This window comes from Dama dama, chromosome 25 (genome assembly GCF_033118175.1).
Source record: "Dama dama isolate Ldn47 chromosome 25, ASM3311817v1, whole genome shotgun sequence".
Taxonomy (NCBI): Eukaryota; Metazoa; Chordata; class Mammalia; order Artiodactyla; family Cervidae; genus Dama; species Dama dama.
In genome coordinates, this window is record NC_083705.1 from 26,812,942 (window position 1) to 26,824,737 (window position 11,796).

Below are 11,796 nucleotides of genomic sequence, written 5' to 3' on the forward strand. Positions count from 1 at the left end.
GACTTTCAAATAAAGGATATGAAAAGAGACGAAGAAGGACACTACATAATGATCAAAGGATTAATCCAAGAAGAAGATATAACAATTATAAATATATATGCACCCAACATAGGAGCACCGCAATATGTATGGCAAACGCTAACGAGTACGAAAGAGGAAATTAATAGTAACACAGTAATAGTGGGAGACTTTAATACCCCCACTCACAACTATGGATAGATCAACTAAACAGAAAATTAACAAGGAAACACAAACCTTAAATGACACAATGAACCAGCTAGACCTAATTGATATCTATAGGACATTTCACCCCAAAACAACCAACTTCACCTTTTTCTCAAGTGCACACGGAACCTTCTCCAGAATAGATCACATCCTGGGCCATAAATCTGGTCTTGGAAAATTCAAAAAAATTGAAATCATTCCAGTCATCTTTTCTGACCACAGTGCAGTAAGATTAGATCTCAATTACAGGAAAAAAATTGTTAAAACTTCAAACATATGGAGGCTAAATAACACGCTTCTGAATAACCAACAAATCATAGAAGAAATCAAAAAAGAAATCAAAATATGTATAGAAATGAATGAAAATGAAAACACAACAACCCAAAACCTATGGGACACTGTAAAAGCAGTGCTAAGGGGAAGGTTCATAGCATTACAGGCTTACATCAAGAAACAAGAAAAAAGCCAAATAAATAACCTAACTATGCACCTAAAGCAATTAGGGAAGGAAGAAATGAAGAACCCCAGAGTTAGCAGAAGGAAAGAAATCTTAAAAATTAGGGGAGAAATAAATGCAAAAGAAACTAAAGAGACCATAGCAAAAATCAACAAAGCTAAAAGCTGGTTTTTTGAAAAAATAAACAAAATTGACAAACCATTAGCAAGACTCATTAAGAAACAAAGAGAGAAGAACCAAATTAACAAAATTAGAAATGAAAATGGAGAAATCACAACAGACAACACTGAAATACAAAGGATCATAAGAGACTACTACCAGCAGCTCTATGCCAATAAAATGGACAACTTGGATGAAATGGACAAATTCTTAGAAAAGTATAACCTTCCAAAACTGAACCAGGAAGAAATAGAAGATCTTAACAGACCCATCACAAGCAAGGAAATTGAAACTGTAATCAGAAATCTAGCAGCAAACAAAAGCCCAGGACCAGATGGCTTCACAGCTGAATTCTACCAAAAATTTAGAGAAGAGCTAACACCTATCTTACTCAAACTCTTCCAGAAAATTGCAGATGAAGGTAAACTTCTAAACTCATTCTATGAGGCCACCATCACCCTAACTCCAAAACCAGACAAAGATGCCACAAAAAAAGAAAACTACAGGCCAATATCACTGATGAACATAGATGCAAAAATCCTTAACAAAATTCTAGCAAACAGAATCCAACAATATATTAAAAAAATCATACACCACGAGCAAGTGGGCTTTATCCCAGGAATGCAAGGATTCTTTAATATCCGCAAATCAATCAATGTAATACACCACATTAACAAATTGAAAGATAAAAACCATATGATTATCTCAATAGATGCAGAGAAAGCCTTTGACAAAATTCAACACACATTTATGATTAAAACTCTCCAGAAAGCAGGAATAGAAGGAACATACCTCAACATAATAAAAGCTATATATGACAAACCCAGAGCAAGTATCACCCTCAATGGTGAAAAATTGAAAGCATTTCCCCTGAAATCAGGAACAAGACAAGGGTGCCCACTCTCACCACTACTATTCAACATAGTGTTGGAAGTTTTGGCCACAGCAATCAGAGCAGAAAAAGAAGTAGAAGGAATCCAGATAGGAAAAGAAGAAGTGAAACTATCGCTGTTTGCAGATGACATGATCGTCTACAGAGAAAACCCTAAAGACTCTTCCAGAAAATTACTAGAGCTAATGAATGAATATAGTAAAGTTGCAGGATATAAAATTAACACACAAAAATCCCTTGCATTCCTATATACTAACAATGAGAAAACAGAAAGAGAAATTAAGGAAACAATACCATTCACCATTGCAACAAAAAGAATAAGATACTTAGGAGTATATCTACCTAAAGAAACAAAAGACCTATACATAGAAAACTATAAACACTGATGAAAGAAATCAAAGAGGACACAAACAGATGGAGAAACATACCATGCTCATGGATTGGAAGAATCAATATTGTCAAAATGGCTATTCTACCCAAAGCAATCTATAGATTCAATGCAATCCCTATCAAGCTACCAACGGTATTTTTCACAGAACTAGAACAAATAATTTCACAATTTGTATGGAAATACAAAAAACCTCGAATAGCCAAAGTAATCTTGAGAAAGAAGAATGGAACTGGAGGAATCAACCTGCCTGACTTCAGACTCTACTACAAAGCCACAGTCATCAAGACAGTATGGTACTGGCACAAAGACAGAAATATAGATCAATGGAACAAAATAGAAAGCCCAGAGATAAATCCACGAACCTATGGACACCTTATCTTTGACAAAGGAGGCAAGGATATACAATGGACAAAAGACAACCTCTTTAACAAGTGGTGCTGGGAAAGCTGGTCAACCACTTGTAAAAGAATGAAACTAGAACACTTTCTAACACCATACACAAAAATAAACTCAAAATGGATTAAAGATCTAAATGTAAGACCAGAAACTATAAAACTCCTAGAGGAGAACATAGGCAAAACACTCTCTGACATACACCACAGCAAGATCCTCTATGACCCACCTCCCAGAATATTGGAAATAAAAGCAAAACTAAACAAATGGGACCTAATGAAACTTAAAAGCTTTTGCACAACAAAGGAAACTATAAGTAAGGTGAAAAGACAGCCCTCAGATTGGGAGAAAATAATAGCAAATGAAGAAACAGACAAAGGATTAATCTCAAAAATATACAAGCAACTCCTGAAGCTCAATTCCAGAAAAATAAATGACCCAATCAAAAAATGGGCCAAAGAACTAAACAGACATTTCTCCAAAGAAGACATACAGTTAGCTAACAAACACATGAAAAGATGCTCAACATCACTCATTATCAGAGAAATGCAAATCAAAACCACAATGAGGTACCATTACACGCCAGTCAGGATGGCTGCTATCCAAAAGTCTACAAGCAATAAATGCTGGAGAGGGTGTGGAGAAAAGGGAACCCTCTTACACTGTTGTTGGGAATGCAAACTAGTACAGCCGCTCTGGAGAACAGTGTGGAGATTCCTTAAAAAACTGGAAATAGAACTGCCATATGACCCAGCAATCCCACTTCTGGGCATACACACTGAGGAAACCAGATCTGAAAGAGACACGTGCACCCCAATGTTCATCGCAGCACTGTTTATAACAGCCAGGACATGGAAGCATCCTAGATGCCCATCAGCAGAAGAATGGATAAGGAAGCTGTGGTACATATACACCATGGAATATTACTCAGCCGTTAAAAAGAATTCATTTGAATCAGTTCTAATGAGATGGATGAAACTGGAGCCCATTATTCAGAGTGAAGTAAGCCAGAAAGATAAAGAACATTGCAGCATACTAACACATATATATGGAATTTAGAAAGATGATAACGATAACCCTATATGCAAAACAGAAAAAGAGACACAGAAATACAGAACAGACTTTTGAACTCTGTGGGAGAAGGTGAGGGTGGGATGTTTCGAAAGAACAGCATGTATACTATCTATGGTGAAACAGATCACCAGCCCAGGTGGGATGCATGAGACAAGTGCTCGGGCCTGGTGCACTGGGAAGACCCAAAGGAATCGGGTGGAGAGGGAGGTGGGAGGGAGAATCGGGATGGGGAATACGTGTAAATCTATGGCTGATTCATATCAACGTATGACAAAACCCACTGAAATAAATAAATAAATAAAGGGGGAAAAAAAAAAGACAATGTGTTCTGTTCTGTTCAGTGGCTAAGTCGTGTCTGACTCTGCGACCTCGTGGAAGATAGAATGCCAGGGTCCTCTGTCTTCTACTGTCTCACGGAATTTGTTCATTCATTTCCATTGAGTCAGTGATGCTATCTAACCATCTCATTCTCTGCTATCCCCTTCTCCTTTTGCCTTCCATCTTTTCCAGCATCAGGGTCTTTTCCAATGAGTAGGGTGTTTGCATCATGTACTCATTTATGTTTACTGGTTGATTGAATGTTTCTAATGCTCTGTATACTTTACTGTAGATATGAATTGCCATCTAGCATCATTTGCCTTCAGTCTTCTGCTTTTCTTATATTGTAGAGCTGCTGTTGATAAATATTCTTAGTTTTTATTGATCTGAAAGTGGCTTTATTTCATTTTCAGTTTTGAAGACTATTTTTGCTGGGTACAGAATTCCAAGATAACAGATTGTTTTTCCTTTTAGCAATTTAAAGATGCCATTTCATCAGTCTTTTTTTTTTTTTTTGCCTCCATTGTTTTTGATGAGACTTTGATCATTCTTAACCTTGTCCCACTATGTATCAGTATAATATATGCCTTTTCTCTGGATGCTCTTAAATATTTTCTTTTAAATTTTCATTTTTTGAGGTTTGACTGCAAAGTGCCTGGTTGTGCTTTTCTATGTGATTATACTTTTGGGGCTTTGCTAAACTTCTTGGATATGGAAGCTACTGTTTTTCATCAAATTTGAGATGTTTTCAGCAGTTATTCTGTTAAGTATTTTGTCTGATCCATCTCATTATCTTTTCCTGCTGGAATTAGCAGTTATATTTATGTAAGACTACTTGAAATTGCCCTACCTTTTCCTGAGGTTCAGTTCATTTTCTTAATCTTTTTCCATCTTCATTTCCCAGGTTGAATGACTCCTACTGACATATTTTAAGTTCTTGTTTTTTTTTTTTTTTTTTTAAACCATCTCCAGTCAGCTATTTAGGCTCAGCCACTAAAATTTTCATTTCAGTTCTAGGATTTCCATTTGGTTCTTCTGTTTCTGTCTAATCATTATATTGCCTTTATTACATAGAGTAATTTTTTATTTAAGCCTTTGAAAGTATCTATAATGGCTACTATAAAGTTTTTGTCAGGCCAGATATCTGGGCCATTTGGATTTTGTTTATATTTACTACTTCTTTGGTTATCTGTGTATCACATTTTCCTATTTATTTGTCTAGTGATATTTGATTGACTATGGGAAATTTGATTGACTCTGGGATATTTGATTGAATATGGGCTTCCCTGATGGCTCAGATGGTAAAGAATCTGCCTGCAGTGCAGGAGAACCTGGTTCAATTCCTGGGTCGGGAAGATCCCCTGGAGAAGGAAATGGCAACCCACTCCAGTATCCTTACCTGGAGAATTCCATGGACAGAGGAGCCTGGTGGGCTACAGTCCATGGGGTTTTAAAGAGTTTGACATGACTGAGTGTTTAACACTACTGCTATGGGAAATTTATGGTAAAGTGTTATAGAACCTCTGGATTCTGTTGTCTTCTTCCGAAAAATGTTTATTCTTATGTGAATTCATTTTGTCAGATTATTGGTTGATCACCTTAAACATGGTTTTATGCTTTTTAGGGCAAATCTCTTGGAAGCCAAAGTGCATCCTGATCCCCTTCAACTTGGCAATTTTCAACTTGGCCAGAGAGACATGCCAGGAGAGGTTTTGTTTTAGGCCTTTTGGAGGTCCTAGGACTTACTTTAGAACAGGCCCTCGTATTGGAGTGTACTAGCTTCGGTAGCCGAAGGTGTTAATGGAATGTTGATGAAATCTCCCACTCTTATACCACCTGAGCTCCAGTGATGTCCGGCATTATTCTTTCTCCAGCATTACTTGACCTCTAGTATCTCTGTTCTTTCCACTCCATGACATTTGTTAGCTGGTAGGCCTCAGGTGTGCTCATCCTGCAAATTATGGCCCAGATGTCAGCCGCAGACTTATGGAGTACTCCCACTTAGAATTTCTCTCTGCATAACTGTTACTCTCTAGGATCCTGCCTGATAGTTCCAGCCACTTCAGCACCCTGAAGCCTGTCTCTACCTTCTCAGCTCAATATGACTTCTGTGCCTATTTTTGATTAGTAGTTTGTAACTTAGAACACATGCTGTCTACCTTAATTTTTTTTGTAATTTGAATTAACTTTTGATCAGAGACTAATATATTCACATGGAAAAAATTCAAAAATTGCAGAAGAATATATATATGGAAAAATCTCCCTTCTAACCTAGTAGCATAATTCCTCTCCCCAGAAATGAGAGATATTACTAGTTTCTTTCTGTACTCTTTGAGAGATACTATGTATCTTGAGAAAAAATAAGAGGGACTATATATATATAGCATATATATATATATAATATGTATTTATGTTATATCCTCTAATTTTATTAGTGCATATACTAATATATATCTTGTTAATATATATTATATATGTAATATCTTCTTTTTCTTATGTAAGTGGTTTATATATATATATACATATATATATACACAATTTTCTGTACCTTATATTTTCTCCACTTAATTTGTAAATCTTGGAAGCTATATATATAAATTCATAATTTCTCCATTCTCTTAGAGCCTCCATTATATTCATTGGCATAAGTGTACCATAAATTATCTCACTAAATTCTATTTATTATTATTTTCTTTGGCTATTAGAAAGAGTACTCCATGAACTACTTTGAATATACCACTTGCTACAAGCCAGGATATCTGTAGGATAAACTCATAAGTGTGCAGTTGCTATCTCAAAAGATATGCACATGTGTTATTTAGGTAAATTGCCAAATTTTCCTCCATAGTGTGTGTACTCCCAACCAACACTGTGTCAGAGGGATGCTGATATTTATACTGTTCCTCCAGTGTTCATTTTCTCTATGATACATCTGCAAATCGGCTTCTGCTTTTTATTCTTGTGTTTTATTTTGAATAAATCAGTTAATAATGTTTTGGTGGTTAATTACCTGTTTTTCATCATAACATGAGATGAGCAGCAGTGATTTATGCAAATTGGAGGTGGGGTTGTTATTACTGCTGTGGGTCATCTCCTTAATATCCTAGGGCACATACTAGCTGATCATTTCCATTTTGACAGTGTTATTTTGTTTCCATTTGGTCAGTGATTTGCAGAGAATTCTCCTTTTTTTGTGCTTTAAAAATATGGATAGAGCGTATGCTAGCTTGTTCCCCATTCTGAATTGGATTGTGTCTTCCAAATGCATAGTCCAAATTTATTAATACTTTATGGAATCATGTCCTTTGAGCTTTCTAGCTTCTTCTTTTTTTTTTTTTTTTCTTTGCTAGTCTTGTTCCTCTGAATTTGAGAAATGAAGGGTGTCTGGTACAAAGTTTAGCTATTCATTGAACATTCTACATCATTCCCTTTTTGTGGAAAAAGTAACTGTCTTAGAATTTTTCTACTTTCTGGGATATAAAATTGTGTTAGGTATATCAGAAGTCTGAGTTTTCAGATTCCTTGTCTCTTTGCAGTCTACTAGAAGAGCAAATTGTGAATTAATTGCTGTGAAATATGACAAAAACCTATCTCTAATATTAGCATCTGTTTTTACTTTCTATCCAATAAATTTTAATATTGGAACTCCCCCCACTCCAACCCCAGCATTCACCTTAAACCCCGTCTATGTAAATATCATAGACAAAGAAATTTTGCATTTGTGTTTTCCTATGTCTGTTAGTATTTTACTGCTGCATGGTGTCATTACTGAGTTGTAATGTAGTATACCTAAGGAATGGACATTGAAAATACCCCAGTAAATTTTTTTTCTTCTTGGTAACTGCTTTCTAAAAAATTTTCTTTGTATTCCAAAGCTTGTTCCCTCCACTGCATGTGGAGATTCCTGTTGCTAACTGTTTTGACTCCATATTTTTCTGTCAAATAGCCTTACTGACCTATTGTACAAAGTTATTATGCAAGTCTGTAACCGAATGACTTAAGATCTGCAAATAAATATAGTTGATTTTTCCACTGAGAAACAAGTATGTTACCTACTTTGGAGAAAGCATTAATGCACACTACTGGCATTCATTAGGCTTTAGCCTTAGATTTGTTAGAGGAAATAAAAATAATAAAATGAGGAGTCTGGTTTTCACTCTCAAGGAGTGTAATGGTCGAGAACACAGGATTTGAAATCAAGCAGACAGACGTAGCCTGGACAATCTTGGATGACACATAAGCATCTTAAATTTGGATTTGTGTAGGTCAGTTCATCTTGATTTGGGGATATGATCTCAGGTAGGCGAGTGCAGGCTGTCAGGTGGGATAACTCCCTACCTGGATTTAGTGTATTTGATTACAACTATGTTCCATAAGAGGCACTCATTTTGTTTCTTGGTTATTCGTTATTGTCAGTATTTACAACACTTACAACAGAGCATTCAAAAAATTGTTACGATTGGTTTACATGAGCATCCCAGGGTTGAGTGACACATGAACTGCCTCATGGTCTTATTTGTACCAACAGAAATAGATTCCAGATTATTTTTCATTCTCCCTGAAAGCAATGCCTCCACTGATCTTTAACTTAAATATAGTCATGACTATCCCAGGGAGAATTTTTGTTATAGGCCCAGGTTATATTTACCTGTATTTGTACATGTTTCTGTATGTGTGTGTATATATGTATGTGTGTATATATATATATATATTTTTTTTAAAGTGGCTTTATTTCTGAGGGACAATGTATATCTCAATAATATGTAAATTTGAACCCATAAAATTACTCAGTGAAACAAAATTTCATTTTTATGATTATTATTTCCATTATTTATCTAGGGAGATTGACATGCAAGATCTAGCTAAACAATATAAAAGCAACTGAGAGACAACATGCTGTGACATATAATTGATATGATGTGGAAAACCAGCAACTGCTCAGGATCCAGAAGTTTGGTTTGGGATGTTTCTTTGAGGAGATTAGTCTTAAAGTGGCTGCTAGCACATGTGATAGACAAGGACTGCCAGCAGGGCATGTGCTGTGAACTATGACCCCTTCTCCTTAATTTTCAGAGGGGAGAAATTATAACTCCCCTTAGAAAATTAGAAAAAAAAAAAGTACATGAAATTAGTTAATTGTAAAATATAGGTCAGAGTACCTTTTTTCTCTCGAGCTGCATAAAACAAGATTGACAAAGTAAACTCTTAACTCCAATAAAGCAGCTGGAAAAATCAAGAATATCCTTCTGAGTTAGGAGATGCCTACACTGGATGGTGTGTTTCATTCTTCTGAAGGATGGTTATATTAGGATCATTTTTTATTTTGGGATTTAATGCAGAACTGAGGCAATCCAACCTAAGACCTCATGATACTTGTACCAAATTGAAGTTCTTCAGCTCTTTTCTCCAAATAATTTTTTTTTAATTAAAATAAACCATCCTGAAATCCTTTTATATTCTCAGCTTTCTGAATTTATGAGAATAGGCTATTACTTTGATTTCTTTGGAATCTGATTTTATGCAGGTGAGAAAAATGATTAGGCTTCATGCATAGTATAAAACGCACATTGCATCCTTTTTACTAAAAATTACTGCTGTGTGCCTGATTCTGTGTAGTTATCCTAAGTCTGTCCTTCCTTCCTTTTTCTCATGTAATTACTCTCATCTTCAAAAAATGAAAGTCTCTGGCAGCCCCTTTATGTGTCAGTATTTTCGGGACCACTATAAAACGCAGAGCAATATCAATGCAAAAGATGTTTTTCTTTCAAGATTGGAAAGAAGATTGACTTACATGAAAGTAGATGTTATGTTCGAACTTTTTCTGCTTGTAGGTCTGTTGAGGTAATATTGTAGTATATTGCTCTCTAAAAATCCTGAGGGTTTTTGAATCTGTGATATAATAAAACAAGGCTGTAACAGTCATCAGGAATATAGTCTGGGAAGAATGTCCAGGAGTACATAAAACCGGTCATGGTATGAAAATGAAGCTTGTGAGCTCAGCTGGCGAGGGGAAGAAGTTGCTTGCATTTATTAAATACACTAGGTTCATGGATTACACATGCATTCCATACTTGATGCTTCATAATGTGGTTAAAAGCATGATTTCAGATTCACACTGAGGTGGACTTTAATTCTGGTATCATGACCTAATGACTGCATAGGCTTAAGCAGCTCCATCTGTAGCCCTGCCTCGGTTTCCTCACCTTTGAAAAGTATTGGATACCTACCTCACGTAGTTGTTATAAGGGTTATATGAAATAATACTATAGCCTTTGGCAAATAGATAAATATATCGGAATAGCTAGCTGTTGTTATTAGAGAGTGGATTACCTATTTTAAATAAACAGGATAATTAACATGAAATTAACATAAAAACAATTTTTTTAGAGGATGATTCAGCTTGTACTTTAAGACCTTGGAGTGCCTCAGAGTCATCACTGGATATTTAATGATTTTTGTACTTTGCTAAGACCAGTAATGGAATTGTGAGTGACAGACTTCTGCTGTAAGTATCTACGACAGTATTTAAAACAGGCAGAGCTTTGGAAAACATTTCTGTCTTCTGGAAAATAGTGCAAATCACTCGTCATCCTAGACAGTGATGCAGAAATGCAGAAAAAGGACAAAAATGAGATGAGGTGAAACCCAGGCACTACATGAAAATATTTGCAACTGCCCAAATGTATCCAGATGGAGTAAGGCTCTCCGGAAAGGCCTTGACTAATTTTCCATCTCTTCTGGACTGTACTTTCCAACTGTGTACCAATAGGTCTATAAAGGAGATGCATTTTGGGGTAAAGAGGAACAACAAAATTGATTGAGGGTGAGTCTTTCATGGCTGCATTCCTCCTAACATCTTTGTTTTCATTGCTCCACTTGTAAGGTGGAAATGAGAAATATTACTTTTCCAGTGTTACTGGGAGACGTGCTAGTATTTTACCGATTGTGCAAGTGAATCTAGCCAAGCAGGTGAAAACCTCAAGGAAGACAAAACAAACAAAAGCAAGCCAGGGTTTACCCTGGCTCCTTCACTGGAGTAAAAATATTTAGCTAAAAAGAAATAGTTTGATAGTTTCTGTTTCATTAAGTCAGCCAGTTAATTCTAATATAATTTGCCTCACAGAATCGTTAAGTAGTGAACATGGACAGTGTTATATGCTTACTGGTTACATGTAACATGTTACTGGTTACATGTAACCAGTGTTACATGGTTACATGAACCAACCCCCTCCTGGTGGTTGACTGAATGGTGTTGGAATAAACTGTGTATCTTAGTAGAGATTTTTCTGTAGGAAAGGTGGAAAATATCTAGATAATCACTTACTGCTCTTGCAGGGGGGAGAAAACAATCTAATTAATTTCAGTCACATTTTTCTTCATTTAGGTCTGATTTTTAACATCATCATTTTACTCTTTAACATCATCATTTTACTCTTTCTGAACTGAGTGGTTTGGATTGAACTAAAATTTTCAGAAATAACATTAAAATTTGAAATTACTTGCTTTTGGTATGAAATAAATGCCTCCACTGAATTTCCTTTTATGTAAGTATCACTTTCGTATGTTGTGACTTTTTGGTTTTATATAATAACTGAAATAATGATGCTAATATTGATGATAATGAAATTCAGTCAGTTCAGTTCAGTCACTCAGTCGTGTCTGACTCTTTGTGACCCCATGGACTGCAGCACGCCAGGCTTCCCTGTCCATCACCATCTCCAGGAGCTTGCTCAAACTCATGTCCAGTGAGTTGGTGATGCCATTTAACCATCTCATCCTCCGTCATCCCCTTTTTCCTCCTGCCTTCAATCTTTTCCAGCATCAGGGTCTTTTCCAATGAGTCAGTTCTTCATATCAGGTAGCCAAAGTTTTGGAGCTTCAGCTTCA